This window comes from Rhinoraja longicauda, chromosome 4 (genome assembly GCF_053455715.1).
Source record: "Rhinoraja longicauda isolate Sanriku21f chromosome 4, sRhiLon1.1, whole genome shotgun sequence".
Lineage (NCBI taxonomy): Eukaryota > Metazoa > Chordata > Chondrichthyes > Rajiformes > Arhynchobatidae > Rhinoraja > Rhinoraja longicauda.
In genome coordinates this window covers 51,567,523-51,589,618 of record NC_135956.1, presented here as the reverse complement: position 1 = coordinate 51,589,618, position 22,096 = coordinate 51,567,523, and positions in this window count along the sequence as shown.

Sequence of the window (22,096 nt, the reverse complement as noted above, 5' to 3'; positions counted from 1 at the left end):
ATTATTCAATGGATGTCGAATATGACACATACACATCAATGATGTTGACCATTTCCAGTGGTCATTGAATCTTCCAATCTCCAATATTTCTACGACTAATAAACAAATGCCATCAAAGTTGGTGCAGATCACGTTTAGTTAGGCCGAAGGGACTAATGCTTGGCTGTACTGTTCTATGCTTCTATGCTCAATGTTTATCATGGTCCACATCACCTGTTAGAGTATTTGTTTTACTATGTGCAACATTTACAACATTGACAGTTCTGGACCACCCTGTCTTCAGGGTGATGTCAAGTCACGGGATTCCAGATGTGCCCCTGTTGCTCTTACCACGTCCCCCTGAGATTAGAACAGGCAAGTGAGCCCATAAACAAAAGATGGAACTGTCACGGCTGATGAAGACCAGAGAACAGGACCATGTTTTAATGTAAAAAAACCCTACTAATGTACAAGGTGAAATAAAGAAAGTATTGGCACTTGAGGGATAAAAGATAATTGTGGAGAAAATATGGAGCTTATAATTACGAAGCAGCAGAAATATGTGTTTGGAAGACCCCGAAAGACAAAGCTATTTACTTTTTTTTGAAAGGCTTATTAAAGAGTATAGGTCCACAATTATGCACTAATTCTAATATTATCTATTGATCAAGTGAAATGCAAGTATTTTTAAGGAAATACATATGTGAGAATGCTCTTTATTGACTACAGCTCGGCATTCAACACTATTATTCCCTCAAAACTCGTCCCCAAGCTCCTTGATCTTGGACTGGAGACCTCCATCTGCGGATGGATATTGGATTTCCTGACGGGCAGGACCCAGGTGGTGAGAATTGGCAGCCACACCTCTTCCTCACTGATCCTCAACACAGGCACACCACAGGGCCGTGTGCTCAGTCCTCTCCTGTACTCCCTGTTCACACACGACTGTACTGCTAAGCACAGCTCAAACAGCATCCTAATGTTTGCTGACGACACAACCATCTTGGGCCTCATCACAGACAACAATGAGACGGCCTACAGAGAGGAGGTAAAGGCACTAAACAGCTGGTGCCAGGAAAATAACCTCTCTCTCAATGTCAGCAAAACCAAAGAGATGATCGTGGACTACAGGACACAGCGGGGGAGTGGACACCTCCCCATCCACATCGGTGATGCTGAGGTTGAAAGGATCAGCAGCTTTAAGTTCCTCGGTGTGCACATCACTGAGGACCTTTCCTGGACACTGCACACGGACACAATAACAAAGAAGGCCCACTAGCGGCTCTTTTTCCTGAGAAGACTGAGGAAGTTTGGCATGAACGCCAGCATCCTCACAAACTTCTACAGATGCACCATCGAGAGCCTGCTGACGGGCTGCATTACAGTTTGGTACAGGAACTGTTCTGCCCACAGCCACAAATCACTACAGAGGGTGGTGAAGACGGCACAGCACATCACTGGCAACTGTCTCCCGCCCATTCAGGACATTTTCTACTGGCGGTGCCTGCGGAAGGCACGCAGCATCATCAAGGACCACAGCCACCCAGCACGCAGGCTGTTCTCCTTGTTACCGTCAGACAGACGATACAGGAGTATGGCTGCGCGTACCACCAGACTTAAGAACAGTTTCTACCATCAGGCCATCAGGCTTCTGAACTCATAAACACATTTCAAATCATATATGTTGATTATTTTTAATATTGTCTTTTTAACTATTTTTAATATTGTCTTTTTACCTTACTAATGTCATTTTTTTATCTTATTTATCCTTGGAACCGCTGAGGTGACCCGTTGTCTTGTCAAATACATTTCATTGTACCGTTGACCCTGTGCCAACCTACGTATGACAAATAAAATTTATTATTATTTTTGCAGTAAGTGAATTATGTTTTGTAAGTATTGCAATTCCCTTTTATAATCTTCATATTTTTCAATAATTAAGCTCATCCAATTATTTTCCACGCTGCATTGACACAATATTAATTGCTTTGCTACTAGTTTTATATTGATGGTGCAGCATTTTATGCTATCCTATTGTGGAAAGTGGGCCCTATGATGAAATCGTAAGCAGACCGGCTGTGGGAGGCAGTGCAGAGCACCTCGATGGTGGAGTGGGCCGCTGGACGCCGAGGCTCAGTGCATGGACCGGACGGGATCTGCAGCTGCATGGAGCAGTGGAGCAGTGCTGGAGGACACCAACAGCCACGCTTTGCCAGGCCGACCTTGCAACACTGCAAGGCCAACGGACCTTCATGGTCAGATTAAGAACTCTACAGTAACAAGAACTGGGACTTGAAAATGGCGCCACAGCTGCTGACTCTTGTATTTTGTCTAAATGTACTATTCCCATATACTTGTACTGTATCTAAGATGTGCTTTTGTGTGGTAATAATTAACTGAACGGTGCGCAAAAATGAATTTCACGGTACCTCAGTACATGTGACAATAAAGTACCATTGAACCATTGAAATTTATGTTCTGCCACTAAATGTTATGGTTCTTCGTGTCTCTCTGTCTAGGTAGAGGAGACCTCCTTCAACCTCATCTACTGTACCTGGTGTTCTCGATATGGACTCCTACATACCGGTGAGACCAAGGGCAGACTGGGCGATGGTTTCATTGAACACATACTCAGTCCGCCTTGGCCTATGTGATCTCCCAGTTGCCAAACATTTTAATTCCCATTCCCACTCTAATACTGACCTTTCTGTTCTGGGCTTCCTCCACTGAGGCCACAGGTAAATTGGAGGAACGGCACCTCAAATTTCGCCTGGGCAGCTTACAACCCAACGGCATGAATATTGATTTCTCTAACTTCAAGTAACCTTTGCATTCTCTCTCCCTCTGAGCCTTCTCCGCCCTAGTCCATTTACGAATTTTGCTGTTTGTATTCTTTCATTATCACCTCGTACCCAGCCAACAATGGACCGTTGTGGGCTCCTCTTTTCCTGAGTCATAGATGCAGGCTCTGCTTTGTTCTGTACCTTCCCATACCTCTAGTTTCCCCTTCCCTGACTCTCAGTCTGATGGCCTCGACCCGAGATCTTTTCTCCAGAGATGCTGCCTGACCTGCCGAGTTACTCCAACATTTTGTATCTCTTTTCAGGTGGAGGAGAATTTGCTTGCACTATGTTTCAATAATGCCAGATGCTCTTGTGGAATTGTAACAGGTTTTCTTCTCTCCCCTCTGCCAGACTCTGTCCAGCACCTTACAGTGTAAAGACAACCAGCACATTCCTCGAAGATTTTGGTGTTGATAGAGAACTCTCTGCATGGACATGTAAAATATGATAAATGGATACACCACGCTGGGCTAAAAGATCTAAATATTTTCCATTCTCGTGTGGCAGTTTATTGTGAACCAAATAAGTACATGAAGGCACTAATTATATTAATCTATATACAAAGCCAATTATTCCTCCTTGCCCTGTGGGATAACATGTGAGACGTCAACACCCGCACTGATGGATAATAATTCGCGATATACATTCACTGAACAACAGTCTTTTTGTATATTTTAACATAGCATAAAAGGAGGCCAATCAGTCATTGTAGCGCAGCGGTAGAGTTGCTGCCTGACTACGGGTGCTGTCTGTATGGAGTTTGTACGTTCTATCCAAGACCGTGTGGGTTTTCTCCGAAATCATTGGTTTCCTCCCACACTCCAAAGACATACAGGTTTGTAGGTAAATTGGCTTGGTAAATGTCCCTCGAATGTGTAGGATAGTGTTAATGTGCGGGAATCGCTGGTCGGTGTGGACCCGGTGGGCCGAAGGGCCTGTTTCCATGCTGTATCTCTAAATTAAAGCTAAACTAACCGTGCATGCCGTCTCCCAGAACAATACCATCAGTATCACTTCCTCCATTTTATATCGCTGCAGCTTTTTCAATCTCACTTTCTCATCAATTCCTCCTCATTCTCCTGCATCCACCCACACTGGGACTGAGGGAGTGATCTGCAGGAACCAATTCGCCAACCGACCAGCAAGCCTTCAAGTTGTGAAAGGAAACTGGAGCAACCACAGGAAACCATATCATCACAGGCAGGAGAACCTGCAAGCTCCACACAGAAAGAATCCAAGGTCAAGATCGAACCCATGTCGCCCTCCATGTCTGCTGCATAACATACAGATATTCTTCAAACTTACATTAACTTTTTTGTAATAATGCCAATAAGTCAATAAGTCTTTATGGAGCATGACTTGGATCTACTTTTCACTGATAAATAGCATGCCACTTGTACACAGAAATAGGTGCTACAAAATCTTTATTACATATCTTACCAATCTTTTCAATTAATGAAATTTCACTGAATAAAATGTTTTCCAGGATTGAATCTTTTTTATAGATTATAAAAGAACAGTTGATGTTTTGGATAAGAGTCTCGACCCGAAACGTCAATCTGAAGAAGCTTTCCCCACCCAAAACATCACCAATACATTTCCTCCAGAGATGCTACCTGACCTGGGTTACTCCAGCATTTTGTGTTCACCCCTGAAGTAGCATCTGTGATTGGAAAAGAATGGTCAACATTTCGGCTTGAAACCCTGCCGGAATGAGAGTGGCATCGGGACTAAGCCGGTATAAGGAGGGTGAGGGAGTGGTGCGACAGAAGTGCAAAGTAATTGGTGGGCCTAGGAGAGGTGAAGAACGATGGGTATGTGGGAAGGGGGGGGCGAAGAATGAAGGTGGGAGGTAGTGGAATGTAGATGATGGATGGAGACTCAGAGAAGAGAAAGAAATAAATGAGGAAGATGGAGTCAGGTGAGGGGTGGAGAGGGTGAGGGTGGAAGCAGCAGGTTGAAGGCGATAAGCAGGAACACAAGGGCTGCCAGTGATGGAATCTGATAATCAAGGAAGATGATGGAAGCCATTAGGGAAGAGATGAAAGGCAGATGGAACCAGAAAATTAGGAATTATTAAAAAAACAGAATTGGAGGAATGTAAAGCGCTCAGAGGGTTGTCGGACTGGAGAAGAAAAGAGAGAACGGGTGAAGGGAAACCACAGCGGAATTTGGAAACAATTTTAAAATCGAGGCAGAGATTTTACAGATTCAAGAGTCAAGAGTGTTTTATTGTCATATGCCTCGAAACGTTCGTGATACAACCAGTCAATATGCTCTCTACTGTACACTTTTAGATTTAGATTTAGATTTAGATTTAGAGAGGTTTAGGTTTAGGATTATTTTTGTCATGCACCAAGGTGTAGTGAAAAGTTTTGTTCTGCTTGCTATGCAAACAGATCAGATATACTAAACATAAATACAATCAAGTCAAACTCAAGTATAATAGATGGAACAAAGTGGAAGATACAGAATGCAGAATATAGTTCTCAGTATTGTAGTGCACTAGTTCCATAGACAAAGTCCAATGTCCACAACGGGGTAGAGGTGAATCAGGCATTGCCCTAGTTAATAGAAGGACCATTCAGAAGCCTGATAACAAAGGGGAAGAAGCTGTCCCTCAGTCTGGTGCTGTGCCTTTCAAGCTTCTGTACCTTGTCAATAGTCAATATCAATAGTCGTTTATTTGTCACATACACATAAATGTGTAGTGAAATGAAACATTACCCGCAGTTGAAACACTAAGACCAATAAGAATAATCAATAAAAATGCAATAACACATACAATCATACTCTAACACCAAACAAAAGAAACATCCATCACAGTGAGTCTCCTCCAGTCCCTCCTCACTGTGACGGAAGGCCAAAATGTCTTTTCTCTTCCCTGCCGTCTTCTCCCGAGGTCAGGCTGTTGAACTTGCCATGTCGGGGCGGTCGGGGCTCCCGACATTGGAGCGCCGCGCCGGACGGTGAAAGGTCCACGGCCTATTCCAGGCCGCGCCGGACGGTGAAAGGTCCGCGGCGGGCCGACCCAAGCCCCGCGATTCGGGGCGGGCGAACACGCTGCCTCTGCCGCTGCCGGAGCTCCCGATGTCGGCCCCCACCCAGGGGCCTGTGGGCTTCTGACGTCCACGCGCCCCACGCCGGAGCCTCCGGAGACGAGTCGCAGCCGCTCCCGCAGCATCCGCAGGCAGCCAGCGCCGCAGGTGGTGAGTCCGGGCCGTGGGCTCTGCGAACCAGAGCCCCAGGTGGTCCCAGGTGCATGGCCGGTGGTAGGCCGCAACGGGAATGGAGATACGACACAGAAACAAAGGTCGTGTCTCCGTTCGGGAGAGAGAATTTTTTACAGTTCCCGTTCCCTCCCACCCCCTCCCCCCCACATAACATACAAACACTACACCATATTAAAACTACAATTCATACAAAACAACAAAAAACACAAAAGACAGACGGACTGCAGGCAAGCCGCAGCTGCAACGGCAGCGCTGGCTCCTCTAATTCAAGAAGAAATGAAAGCGGAGAGTTTTAGAAATATTGAAGCTACATTTATTCTCCTTCACCACTGCCAGAGTAAAAGTAACAACGAGCAGGTCTGAAAATAGATTCATTTTTTTTGGCAACGCTTTATTTTTTCATGGGAAGGTTTGAGCAGTTACCTTAAACAGACCACAATTACCATACACAGTATGAGCCTGGACAATGTTTTGTTATTTACGGTTTCTATGTTCACTAAATCCATGAACCCCAATTATAGGATGCAACTTCAGTGATCATAAACTGAAGGGGGAGAGTGGGGGGTGGGGGGGATAAGATTATTTTTAAATCTATTTCTTCTCCTGTTACTCTAGAAATTTCCAGGCTTGTTTTCTTCACCGTAGATAAGTTTCAAAAAGTTTCATGTACAATATTTCATGCTTGGGGTAAGAAAGATGAAAAAAAACCCCTGGGCAAGCAGTTATGATGAGTTCTTATAACAGCAATTCTTGACTTACCCATCTGAGTGTGGCTCCGGATAAGTAATTCAATATGCTAGACCTTTTGCAACAGGGACATCTGAAACTAATTTGTAATACTATTGGTTGCTAGAGTATATTAGTCCTTAGTGAAGGATATGGCTCATTTCAAGAATGAATTGTGATTTTAAGTTGTGTGAAGCCTGCTTATAGATCAGCAAATGACTGATTTAATGGTGAGGCATGTAGGAAGAAACTGCAGATGCTGGTTTAAACCAAAGACACAAAAAGCTGGAGTAACTCAGTGGGACAGGCAGCATCTCTGGAGAGAAGGAATGGGTGACGATTCGGGTCGAGATCCTTCCTCAGTGCTTGTCTGTATGGAATTTGAACCGACCTTCAGCCTGAAGAAGGGTCTCATCCATTCCTGCTCTCCAGAGATGCTGCCTGTCCCGCTGAGTTACTCCAGCTTTTTGTGTCTATCTTTGATTAAATGGTAAGCATGGTTATCCCTTTCAATGGTAAGTGCTTGAGTTCATAGCACAAACATTGCACAAAGTACAGGGGGTACCTGGTTTGAGACCCATTAGTAAGGAGAACAATTGTATGAGGTGGTTTCAGGTAATTACCTCCCAAGAGGTCCTGGTTTGGGAAGGCTTCATATTCTGATTGTGTGCCCTTGTGGGATGTGAGTATGGACTAGACATGATGGGTCAGTTGGTCTTAGCTCCCTGCCACTGTAAGATGCCCCCTATGTGTCGGTGAGGGGTAGAATCGGGAGGTAATTTATGGGAATGAAGGAGGAGTAAGATTCGGATTAGTATAAATGTGTGTTTGACGATCAATACACAATAGACAATAGACAATAGGTGCAGGAGGAGGCCATTCGGCCCTTCGAGTCAGCACCGCCATTCAATGTGATCATGGCTGATCATTCTCAATCAGTACCCCGTTCCTGCCTTCTCCCTATACCCCCTGACTCCGCTATCCTATTCGAATGCATTCAGAGAATTGGCCTCCACTGCCTTCTGAGGCGGAGAATTCCACAGATTTGGTCAGTATGGCCAAATGGATGAAGGATCAGTCCAGCTGAAGAAACTTGAAACATTGACTGTCTATTTTCCTCTACAGATTCTGCCTGACCTGCTGAGTTCCTCCAGCAGCTTGCCTTTTTCTTTTGCTGACGGATCTATTTTTGCTGTGGCACTTTATGGCACTTTTTAGATTTTAGAGCTACAGTGTGGGAACAGGCCCTTGGTCCCACCGTGTCCGTGCCGACACGGTGATCACCCTAGACACTACGACTATCCTACAGATGAGGGACAATTTTTACAATTTTACCAAAGCCAACTAACCTACAAAACTGTATATATTTGGAATGTGGGAGGAATCCGTAGCACCCAGAGAAAAACTACACGGTCATAGGGAGAATGTACAAATTCCGTACAGACAAGCACCCATAGTCAGGATTGAGCTCGGGTCTCTGGTGCTGCATTACCGTGCTGCCCTTGGTTGTGCTGCCTGTGCGGCACCTAATTGGCTTCTCCTCCTATTTGGATATCTAGGTTCAGTTGTAGGAGTCACATTCCCTGGCACTGCATGCTTTATTGATTGAATTGAATTGATCAAAAGAGACAGCATGGAAACAGGCCTTTCTGTTCACCGAGTCCATGCTGACCATCGATCACCCATTCACCAAGTTCTATGTTATCCCACTTTGGCATCCACTCCCTAAGCATTATGGGGCCATTTACAGGGGCCAATTAATGTACAAATGCAGATGTCTTTGGGATGTGGGTGGAGACCAGAGCATACCTGAAAGAAACTCACGAATTCACAAGGAGAACGTGCAAACTCCACTCCGACAGCATCTGAGGTCAGGACCGAACACACGACTCCAGCGCTGTCAGGCAGCAGGTCTACCGGCTGTACCAGTGTGATTTTTTTGTGTTGGTTTTACAGTAACATCTGTTTTCCTATCCTCACCAGTTGTGCAGTATGCAGCTTATCGCCAGTCTTAACAATCTCCACACTGGTTTTTGCATTCTGTGAAGTGGTGGCAACATGCTTTATCAGCAGGTGTTTCCACAGCTTGTGACTCGTAACGTGCAGGCTGTTCCAGACTGCTTGAACATTGCCAGTAAATGCCGCTTGAACCATTGGCATTTATCTGCTTTAATGGATTTGAGTCTGGGACTGTGGATCAAGTCCCCAAATTAATGGTGGATTTGGAATGCCAAATCTGTCAGCTTGTTCTGGAGATTCTGTTCAGGGAATTGCTATGATTCCCTGGTAGTACACCAAACAATTGCCTCTCCTGTTTTTAAAAAAATTAGAGTTTAGAGATATAGCGTGGAAACAGGCCTTTTGTTCCCCGCACACTGGCACTATCCTACACACTAGAGACAATTTACCATTTTAACCAAAGCCAATTAACCTACAAACTTGTACAGAATGTCTTTGGAAAGTGGGAGGAAACTGGTGCTCCTGGAGAAAGCCCACATGGCCACGGGGAGAACATACAAACTCCATACAGTCAGCACCCATTGTAAGGATCGGACACGGGTCCAGTTAAGTTAAGTTACTCTACTTAAGTATGGCACAGGATCGATGACCTAACTGGGGATTACAGGGCTAAAATTAGAAGTATTAGGGGAAGGCAAATTGGTTTATTTTTTAATTAATTTCAGTTTAATTTAATGCTTTTATTTATTTTTTAAATCTTTTCTTTTTGGTTAACTTTAGTATTTTCGTTTTCAAAATTAATTATATCATTTTTTATTCTTTTTATATGTTTCTGAATGCTGGAGATGTTCAGTGACATTTCAATTGCATCCTCACAGTATTTTTCAGTCTTAGAACATAGAACTGTACAGCACAGGAACAGGCTCTTCGGCCCACACTGTGCTGAACACAAGTTAAACCAATCTTGTCTTGCTGCCAGTGATCCATATTGCTCCATTCTTAGCATGTTCACGTGCCTGTCTAAAAGCCTGTTAAACACCACTATCGTGGCTGCCTCTAACACCACGTTAGCAGCATGTTCTAAGCACCATCACTCTCTGTGTAAAAATACCTCCAGCACATTTCCTTTAAAATTTTCTCCTCTGGTCTTAAAATGATGGCCGCCAATCTTTGACATTTCCACCCTGGGAACCTTGCTAACCACAGTAAGCGAAGGGCCAGGTGATGCAATGGTAGAGTTGCTGCCTTCCTACACCAGAGACCCGGGTTCGATGATGTCTGTATGGACTTTGGACCTTCTCTCTGTGTCAGCGTGGGTTCTCTCCGGATGCTCCGGTTTCCTCTCACACTCCAAAGATGTACATGTTTGTAGGTTAATTGGCTTTGGTTAACAACTGTAAATTGCCCCTAGTGTGTAGGATAGTGCTAGTGTATGGGGTGATCGCTGGTCGGCGTGGACTCGGTGGGTAGAAGGGCCTGTTTCCGCGTTGTATTTCCAAAGTCTAAAGTCTAAAAGTCAAGCTTTGTTGGTTACGAAAACATTGAAGGGTCTTTCAAGAAGAGACTACTTCAATATGACTTTGGGGACTTCATTCAGGCCATCTCACTGGATTCAAGGATACCTGCAAAAATGACGAAAATCAGAAGACCAGTCAGGTACAAGGCACTGAATGACTGTGGGCAGTAATAATCATTAACAATGGTCTCCTGCCAGCATTATCTGATGCCTTGTAATCAATGGGGACAGGAAGAGGGAGGAGGAGTGTGACTCAATGGACAGGTGTGTGAAATAAGGCAAAGGCAGGGTTTAAAAATTACCAGGGAGAACCACACTGAGTTTTGTTTGTGTTGGCAGGTAACGGTTAGATGTGCTAGCAGGTTAATTGGTGTTGTACTGTCAAGTTTTAGGTTCCAGCTACAATACTTATTTATATCGGAACAACTATTTATTTTTTAATAACCAGCCATAGGGCTATAATTTTCCACAGCATTCCCTGAGGATTTAATTAGAACTGTTTCCAAATCATTGCCATCTTTATAGGACAAGAGCTAAAAAAAAAGGCAGTTCATAAAACTGTCAATTTACTGATAAATTAAAGAAAAAAAATGTCTGCTTAGTGCTTCAGCAATTCTATGGCTGTGCTGTCATTTGAACGAATCAAATAAAGACAAGATAACTAGGTACTGATGTATTGAAGACATTCAGGATTAAAAATAATGCAAAGGGATATTTATCAATTCTGTACCACGCATTGAAGGAATTGTAAACAGAAGCCAAAATCTGGGATGAGGAAACATCAGAACTAAGAGTTTAGTGCACATTATGAAACATATTATCTGTGCCAACACTTTACATCAGGATTAATCAAATTCTATTTCTAATCTGAGGTTTTATTATGTCAATAAATATTGCCCTCCCTAATGTACTAAAATAATTTCACACAAGTCCTTAGCCATATAAAACTCTTAACATTTTCCAACTTTTAAATATTGAATTCAGAAATCAAATACTTTGTTAGTCCATCTTGAATATAATTTTGATAACTAGGTCTTTATTTGTGAAAACTCCTGATATAAATCTTGAATTGAATAGACGGTATGTATCTGATTTCATTTAAAAAAAAATATATATATATATATGTGTATGTGTACTTGTGGGTATGTGTATATATACACATTGAACATTTTTTTTCTCTCTCGTTTATCATATTGTTTACAGTGTGCTATGTTGACATAGTCTGTTGTGCGGCAGCAAGTAATCATTTCATTGTTCTATCTGGGACACATGACAATAAAACACTCTTGAATCTCTCTCTTGAAGTAAACTAAACTAAACTAAACTAAACTAAACTTAACTGAACAATTGTACATTTGTCAAACTTGTAAAGTTACTAATATTACAGAAGCTCATTCGTACATGAAAGTATCTGCAGGTCGAGTGTTCAAACCCGGGGATATACTGTTATAATAATCAACTTTTGATCCAACATCGCTCAGCAATTCCTTCTGTGACCTTACCGATTGTGTAAGTGAAAATTGCTAAATGTATGCCATGGAGTTATGAAAGATTTGGCCAGCTTGTTCTCCCCTCTGCAACATGCCACTGTGGGGTGCACCCATCTGCTAACATCTCAGAGGTGAATTTAAGTTACACCTGATTTTATCTTCCCACACCAGTTCTCTCCATCTGTCTGGGCCCAGAGCATGTGTGAGATACAATTAATTAGTCAGCAAACGATAACTCTCCCCCACCCCTCCACTCTCTCCCCCTCTCTGTCCCCTTCCTTCCCCTCCTCACCTCATCCCCTTCACCCCCTATCACTCGCTCTCTGACCATCACCTCACCTCCCTCCTGCCAGCCACCTCCTTCATTCGACATTCATTGCCCCATCTCCATCCTACTCCTGACAAACATCTGCCTCCTTCACCTAACCGCCTTAACCAACCTGATCTTCCGGTGGCTCAGCACTTCAACTCCCCCTCCCATTCCCAATCTGACCTTTCTGTCCTGGGCCTCCTCCATTGTCATAGTGAGGTCCAGCACAAATTGGAGGAACAGCATCTCATATTTCACTCGGGCAGTTTACACCCCAGCGGTATAAACATTGACTTCTCTAATTTCAGATAGTTCCTCTGTCCCTCTCTTTCCCCTCCCCCTTCCCAGTTCTCCCACTAGTCTTCCTGTCTCCTACTACATCCTATCTTTGTCCCGCCCCCTCCCCTGACATCAGTCTGAAGAAGAGTCTCGACCCGAAACGTCACCCATTCCTTCTCTCCAGAGATGCTGCCTGGCCCGCTGAGTTACTCCAGTATTTTGTGTCTACCTTCGATTTAAACCAGCATCTGTAGTTTTCTTTCCTACAATACTTGCATGGCCTGCTGCACTAAGAATATAGAATTGTTATTTATATAGGTAAGCAGCAACTGTTTGGTTTCAAAAAAAGTTCATCTACATGACGGTCAGTCAGGGTTTGTGATGGCATAGTTAGGGTCTGACCATGGGTGGATGGCAGTGATGAACAGCAGGATTAACCCTGTAATGGCAAGGGTGCCGATTTGTGGTATCCCTGGGAAAAAGTGAAGAGAATTCAATCCTCAAAATCCCACAAAAGTCCTGGAATTCCTGGCAATAAAAACATAATTTGACTTAGGGTAATTCTGTGGCCAAAATTGAAAACAGATGAAATTCTGGAGTCCAATTGCTGAAACATGGGCTAAAAATATCAGAATCCCCCACAAAGTATCATAATTGACTATTATTTAGCCAAGGTTTACACAAGGAATCATTTCCACTTAAAAAACAATTAACGCCAACATCTCCCCTTTCCCCTTCTGCTGGTGCTTAATACAAAGGATGCTGATTGAATAGTTAAAGCTATGATTTAGAGATCCCTGTGTGACCATTACTTAGTTCTCAATGTGACTTTTGAATAAGCCAGGAGAGCCTTAATCAATACGGGTTTATTGTTATCTTTGCATTATCTGCTAACCTGCTCAAAATAAAAATATAAATCATTGAAGTATTGCAATTTGGAGTAAATTTTTAAAAAAAAGAACATTAGCAATGAGATAAATAATGATCCGGTAACATTTAGCTAATGCATTTATATTGTTCACCAATTTGGCAGGAGAAAATTACCAAAATGTTATACTGCGTAGCGCATAATAATCATTCGTATTTTGTCAAACGGATAATACATTGGCAGATTTTTCATGTGCGTTGTAAATTTAGGTCAAGTTTAAAATCACTATTGTTTTCTATTGATAAATAATTTCATTTAAAAGATTTGGTGTTGATTTGTAAAATATTGCAGCGATTTGCCATAAGTTGATTCTGTGTCACTCCAACACAGTGGAGAAGTACAGCTTGCAGAGACTGAATAGCAAAGAGGAGGAAGGGATTCTTGTTTCTTTACCTTTTTGGAATTGGGAAGATTGTTTCAGTAGAATGTAACAAGTTGATTAAATGTCTGTGGTAGAACCGAACACTTGAGAATGTTACTCGTGAGTGGATCATTAGGAGTCAGATACTTAGATTATGGCTGAAACAGATCTTGCAGTGTTTAATATATCTTGATGAAATTATCCATACATGACGACCGTGGATGAAATCAAAGTCTTTAATGAAAAAAACTAGTGTCCTTTGCTTGCTTCACTCCTACTGCACAGTGTAAGTGAATCACATATGTGCTATGACAAGCAAAATGTTTTTCCCTTTGGGCCAATAAAATACTTAAATAATAAAGTGCTGTGTGGGATACAGGGTCCTAACAGGACACAGCTGGATAATGTAATATCATACAACCTAGATAGCGCTCATTATGCATTTGCCCAATATTGTAAAGCACAAAAGCAGATCTGTGATGTTTCATATTATCCCTGCCACTTAGCACCATGTGGAAATGATAGGAGTGGATGCCTTGAAAAGTTGAGATAAAAGCAGAATATGTCAGAACTTCCTTCAATGAGGTCAACAGCATCTGCATTTGACCAGCTATCCTGCAGGAATAACGGTTCAGAAATTCAATCGCACAAAGTGCGCTTTCGAAAAGCAGCCCGATCAACTCGAAGTGAAAAACCCACCTTGAAACATGCCCAGCTTGCCCGCCAGTTGTGAAATCGAACCCTGGCTCGGCGTGCCTGTCAGCTGCCTATGGATGGAGGTGGTGTGCGTCTGTCTTTTGTTGCAGTGGTGGTGATCTGCGATTTTGAGCCAAAGAAAATGTGTGACCCATAATAGGCCTGAATAGTGGGGCTGAAGATTTGGCTGAGCATGGGTTAAAGGGCTGTTTGGAAATGAAAGGTTAATTAGCTGGAAATTGTGCACTGCAATTCTCGCAGGTAAAATGTGTCCTGTATGTTGGATCATTTTGAGCCTTGTTTATGCTCTGCAATGCCTCAGCAGCAGAAGCAATAACTAAAGGGCCTGTCCCACTTTAGGCGATTTTAAGGAGACTGCCGGCGACTAAGCTGTCACCGACAGTTCGCCGGGTGTCGCGAGCATGATCGTGAGGAGTCTTCTAAGAATCGTAGTGGATCTCAGCACGTTGCTGAGAAATCATCCGGAGTGAAATTTTGTCGGCGTCAGCTGGCTTGTCGTCAGGTATCGTTGCTTATTGCAGTCGCTGTCACATGCTGTCCCCAGGTTTGCTAGGTTCTCTTAGATGCATTTAGAAGCACATAATATTAAAATAAGTAAAGTCATTTCAAGATACCATAAAATACTTGTGTTTAACCAATTTATTTACCATCAGGACATTTGACAGGTGATTGGAGGCGACAGTTTGACGGTCAGGTAAGCGTGGGAATTTTCGCGATGTTTATGGCCATCAGCCATTACATTTAAAGTGGGCTCCCAACCCAGATATGCAACCCAGAAACCAAATATGCATCTTCCGTACATTTTCAAAGAATGCCCACACAGTTTTCACAAAATTCCACTTATCCACTTTTTTTCCTTTTTTTTTTTAATACAGCTATTAGCAAACTGGAAGTCAATTCAGTTTATGTCTTGTTACCGCGAAGCTTGGTTTTCAAGTAACCCGGGCAAAATGTTATATTTCAAAACTCTCATACTTACCGACCTGTCAGTGATTTCAGCAAAAATTAGGATGCCGGAGAAGCATTGACAGCATGGGAATTTTGCGATGTTTCAGAAGACGCTGTAATCTCGACCTGACTTGGCACTGTCGTGGTCATTGTCGTCGGGTAAAAGATAATTTTGGCGATCTGCTACGACTTTTACAGTCGCCGGCAGTCGCCTAAAAAATCGCCTAAGTGGGATAGGCCCTTTAAGAAGAAAGACACAAATAACTTGTGGAGCCGGGAAGGTGTCAACGACTGACAACTGTTAATGTGGAAGAACCTGTGTGTTAGCTTGTCACTTGTGTAATGTGATAACCGGTGGAACCTAACCATGGTACAGCTGCGCAGAAATGGCAACTTGAAGGGCCAGGAATGAAGTAGATTGCAAAATGTGGTGAACACTGGCCAGTCCACTATGGGTACTGACCCCACCATCAAAGGGATCCACAGCAGTCACTGCTGCAAAAAGGCAATCGGCATCATCAGAGACCCACATCACCCTGGCGCGGTCCAGTCCAGTCGCCGTCGTGGTAGCTCTGCGGGAACTGTGCGTTTTAAACTGGTATATAACAACATATAACAACTACAGCATGGAAACAGGCCTGTCCGGCCCTACCAGTCCACGCCGACCATTCTCCCTGACCTAGTCTCATCTACCTGCACTCAGACCATAACCCTCCAATCCCCTCCTATCCATATACCTATCCAATTTACTCTTAAATAATAAAATCGAGCCAGCCTCCACCACTTCCACCGGAAGTCCATTCCATACAGCCACAACCCTCTGAGTAAAGAAATTCCCCCTCATGTTACCCCTAAACCTTTGTCCCTCAATTCTGAAGCTATGTCCCCTTGTTGGAATCTTCCCCACTCTCAAAGGGAAAAGCCTACCCACGTCAACTCTGTCCGTCCCTCTCAAAATTTTAAAAACCTCTATCAAGTCCCCCCTCAACCTTCTACGCTCCAAAGAATAAAGACCCAACCTGTTCAACCTCTCTCTGTAGCCTAAGTGCTGAAACCCAGGCAACATTCTAGTAAATCTCCTCTGTACCCTCTCCATTTTGTCGACATCCTTCCTATAATTTGGCGACCAGAACTGCACACCATACTCCAGATTCGGCCTCACCAATGCCCTGTACAATTTCAACATTACATCCCAACTTCTATACTCGATGCTCTGATTTATAAAGGCAAGCATACCAAACGCCTTCTTCACCACCCTATCCACATGAGATTCCACCTTCAGGGAACAATGCACAGTTATTCCCAGATCCCTCTGTTCCACTGCATTCCTCAATTCCCTACCATTTACCCTGTACGTCCTATTTTGATTTGTCCTACCAAAATGCAGCACCTCACACTTATCAGCATTAAACTCCATCTGCCATCTTTCAGCCCACCCTTCCAAAAGGCCCAAGTCTCTCTGTAGACTTTGAAAATCTACCTCACTATCAACTACTCCACCTATCTTAGTATCATCTGCATATTTACTAATCCAATTTGCCACACCATCATCCAGATCATTAATGTAAATGACAAACAACAGTGGACCCAACACAGATCCTTGGGGCACTCCACTAGACATTGGCCTCCAACCTGACATACAATTGTCAACCGTTACCTTCTGGTATCTCCCATTCAGCCATTGTTGAATCCATCTTGCAACCTCACTATTAATACCCAACGATTTAACCTTCTGTAACGTCCAGGTCCAGGTGCAGCTTTTTCCCAACAACATCAGGCTATTAAACACTATGATCTCCAAATAGGCTCTGAACGCGGGCATTATTTATATATAAGAAGCTGCTTATATCACAGCCCCAGTGATCCCGGCCTCCGGTGTTGTCTGTATGGACTTTGCACATTCTCCCAGTGATCGCATGGTTTCCTCCCAGCTGCAAGGTGTTTGGCATGGTAGGTTAATTGGTCATTGTAAATTACCTCAGCATGCAGGCAAGTGGTAGAATGTTGGATGTATTGATGGGAATGTAGGGAGAATAAAATAAGATTAGTGAAAGTGGCTGCTTGATTGTTGTTGTGAACTTGTTGGACTGGAGCACCTCATACAGTGCTATATGAGTAAACTCTGTAATTCCATGCACATGTTGTAAGGAAAACTAATGTTCCCTCACAACCCAAAAAAATACACCAGTGTGAGTACAGTGCACAGAGCTTTATTGATAGATACTTTATTGTCATGTGTACTTGGTGCAGTGAGATTCTTTGTTTGCATACAGTATAAGTATGCAAAAGTAAAGGGTGCTGACAAAGTTACAATCACATGCAATGCAGTTTTCAGGTCCCTTGTATATCTCTGACTAAAATGGGTACTGGCTAACAAGAATCAAGTATGTCATGTTCACTTTTCATTCAGTTGTGTTTTACGATATTTCAAGAGTCAAGAGTGTTTAATTGTCATGTATACCGGCATTGGAACAAATAAATTCTTATTTGCTGCATCTCAGTGAGTCCATTAACACATAAATAAATATACAATAGTCAATAATAAAATAGATTAATACTCAGTAATACTAGGTAACCAGATCATAATCATGCAAAATCAAAGTCTACACTACAACCAAAACAACGTCCATAGTTCAGATATGAAATTCATGATGGTTGCTGATGCTATGGTTAGTGTTGTGCAGTGTTCAAGAAGTCATGGTTTTCGGACTCCGATACTTTCTTCCTGATGGCAGCAGTGAGTTGAGATCATGACCAGGGTGGTGCGGAACTTTGATGATATCAGCTGCATATTTGAGGCAGCACCTCCAGTAGATTCCTTCCATGTTCAAAGGTTCAAAGGTATTTTATTGTCACGTGTACCAATTAAGGTACAGTGAAATTCAATTTACCATACAGCCATACTAAAAAAAAGCAACAAGCCGCACAACTACATAAAAGTTAACATAAACATCCACCACAGCAGATTCCACATTCCTCACTGTGATGGAAGGCAATAAAGTCTAATTTTCTTCACTCTTTATTCTCCTGCGGTCGGGACAGTCGAACCATCCGCAGTCGGGGCGATCGAAGCTCCCGCAGCCAGCGATAGCTCCCACTCAGGGGCGATCAAAGCTCCCACGATCGGGGATCGGGGCGGTTGAAGCTCCTGCGGCCTGCATCTCCCGAAGTCGGTCCCTAACCAAGGGACCGCCAGGTCCACGATGTTAAGTCCTACAGGCTCCCGCAGTTGGAGCTCCCCATGTCGATCCCCAGCAAGAGGCCGCCAGCTCCACGATGTTAAGTCCAGCAGACTCCCGTGGTTGGAGCTCCCCAAGTCGATCCCCAGCAAGAGGCCGTCAGCTCCACGATGTTAGGCTGCATTGCAGATGGAGATATGATACGGAAAGAAAACGCATCTCCATTGAGGTAAGAGATTTTTTTAAAAATCCCCCCCCCCCCCCCCCATCCCCACATATAACAAAGCTAAAGAACACTAAAACATACATTTAACATATACTAAAAAACAACAAAGAAAGGAAAGGACTGGACAGACGGTTGGTGAGGCAGCCACTATGGCGCCACTCGGCGGTCATTGGGGAGGTCAATACCCTTCTTTGATCAGCCATTTTCTAAGCTCCTTATTGATGTTCTTTTATTGTAGGTGGGAACCTCAGACCTTTGTATAGAGAAATTGTAGATGTCCGTGAAAAGCTCTAGCGTTGGCCCATACAGCTTTTAAGAATGCACCCGGGTACACCATCAGGTCCAGATGCTTTCCGATGGTTCACCCTTGTGAAGGACCTTCTCACATCGGCCTCAGCCACAAATTACAGTGTTGTCAGAGCAGCGAAGAAGTATATTGATGTTCTCCCTTTCAAAGGCAGCATAAAAAGCAGAGAGCTCGCCCAGGAATATTACATTGCTTGGCTTTTGCCTCATAGGAAGAGATGGTATGAAAGTCCTGCACACCTGCTGAGCAGCTGTCTAATCCTCTAGTTGAGATCAAAAATGTCTTTTTGCTTTCCAGATGGCCTTCTCAAGATCATACCTGGACTTCTTATATGACCTTGTATCGCCAGACTTGAATGCCCGAGATCTGGACCTTTATGGATTGTGGACCTCCTTGTTAATCCAAGGCTACTGGTTAGGGAATTTCAGATGATCATGGCGAAAATACATTCCTCCACAACTTTCCTTATGAAGCCGGTAACAACTATAGAATATTTGTTCAGGTCAGTGCCAAGTCCTTGAACATCGCCGGGAGAACCAGTAGTCTACCCAGTCACAGTGTCTGGATAGAAATGTGAGATATTTCACAAAGGTACAATATAGAGGATGCTGAAAACTTGGGAAATAAAAACAGAAAAAGCTGGAAAAAATTATTAATATATCACGAGGAGAGAGAATCTACAGGTGGTGGAAATACAACACCAGTGGAATCTCTCTCCCTATTATATATATTCAGCATTTAAAATTCTATTGCAAATCTGTGGTCTTGACTATACGGCAAAGCGATGAAAAGTTAGCACAAGTCAAGTTTATTGTCATATGCACAAGTAGAGTGAAATACAGGTACAAAGAAAATTTTGCTTGTAGCAGTATCACAGACACATAGACACAGACAACACACAAAAAATAAATTATACATAAATTACACAAATTCTACAAAGCAGTGAATAGAAAAAGACATTAGTGCAAAAATACACAATTGGAAAACAAATCCTGTGATAGTGCAAATGAAAGCCTGTCGTGTTCTGCTACTGAGGTAGGATTAGGGTTGTGCAGGTTGGTGCAAGAGTTTGATAGTTGCAGGAACACTCTTCCTGTTCCCGCACCTAGAGTGGGATTTCAGGCTTCTGTACCAACTGTCTGCCGGGACTAGTGAGAAGAGGGCATGGTCCAGATGGTGGGGATCCTTAATAATAGTTGCTGCCTTCTGGAGCAAACGTCCCAATTTCTTTCTTGATGATTAGAACATTTTTGGATTAATTATGCAATTTCTCATATCTATTGCACAGTTCTAGTTTAGTTTAGTTTAGTTTAGTTTATTGTCAAGTGCACTGTGGTATTGTGAAAAGCTTTTTTGTTGCGTACTATTCAGTCAGCAGAAAGGCTGGGTGGAACCGTGGCACAGTGGTAGAGTTGCTGCATTACAGCGCTTACAGCGCCAGAGACCCGGGTTCGATCCCTACTACGGGTGCTGTCTGTACGGAGTTTGTACCTTCTCCCTGTGACCGTATGGGTTTTCTCCGAGATCTTCGGTTTCCTCCCACACTCCAAAGACGTACAGGTATGTAGGTTAGTTGGCTGGGTGTATGTGTAAATTGTCCCTAGTAGTAGGATAGTGTTAATGTGCAGCGATCGATGGTCGGTGCGGACTCAGTGGGCCGAAGGGCCTGTTTCCGCGCTGTATCTCTAAACTAAACTAAACTAAACTGCAGATGATTACAATCAAGTTACCCACAGTGTACAGATATAGAATAAAGGAAATAATGTTTGGTGCAAGATAAAGTCCAGAAAAGTCCAATTAAAGATAGTCTGAGGGTCGCCAATGAGGTGGATTGTAGCTCAGGATTGCTCTCTAGTTGGTGATAAGATGGTTGAGTTGTCTGATAACAGCCAGGAAGAAACTGTCCCTGAATCTGGAGGTATGTGTTTTTACACTTTTGTACTTCTTGCCTGATGGGAGAGGGACATAGAAGTGTGACAATTTTGTGTCTGTGTCGATTTTCGGTGTAAACCAGCATCTGCAGTTTCTTCCTACAAATTTCAATATGATATTCAATGTCATTTCGGGAAGCAATAATAGATATCTTAGTTTTGACACAGAGTCAACTCTTGATATCATAGAGATCATACATATTGTTTATAACAGATGTCATTCAACACAAAGATGTCGAAACAGCAAGGTAGACAGAAAATGCTGGAGTAACTCAATGGGACAGGCAGCATCACTGGAGAGAAGGAATGGATGATGTTTTGGGTCGAGACTCTTCTTCAGACAGCACATTGGCCACGTGTAGAGGAACACAGTATCTAAAAGGAAGAACTGGAACAAACTTAAACCTGCAAAACAGCAAGATGTCACTCTGATTGAATGTGGCAATTATTTAATTGTGAAAGTGGAAGAAAGAAAACTTGCAAATATACTGTGAGATTTGCACAAAGTTCACAATTATTTCACACCCATACCCACCTCATACCTTATATCTGCAATGTTATTATTCCAGAATTTGTTTTGGAAATGCTCATGAAGGTCCAAGGAATTAGAAAAAAACTTGTAGACATATAAAAATATTGCACAAATAGTGCTGCTGTTGTTTTTGGTGAGGAAACAGGCTGGAGTTGGTAGACATGTGAGAAAGAATAGGCTACAGGGGTTGCTGTCAATGAAGAAACCAGAAATATTGGAAACACTTAACCAGTAAGGCAGCATCTGTGGAAGGAGAAACAGAATTCATGTCAAGAGTCAAGTTAAGAGTGTTTTTGTACCGAATATGTACCGAAACGGAACAATGAAATTCTTACTTGCAGCAGCACAACAGATATGTAAACATAGTACTCTGTAAATAATAATAAACAATTAAACGCATTTAGGTTTATATTAAAAAATCAGACAAATGAATAGACAATTGTAGTACAAAGTCAAAAATAATGTTCCCAAGACCCTATTTGTAGTGTTTAATAACCTGATGGATGTAGGGAAGCTACTCCTGAACCTGGATGTTACAGTTGTCAGGCTCCTGTACCTTCTTGCTGATGGCAGGAGTGAAATGTGAGCATGGCCAGGGTGGTGTGTGTCTCTGATGATGCCAGCTGCCTTTT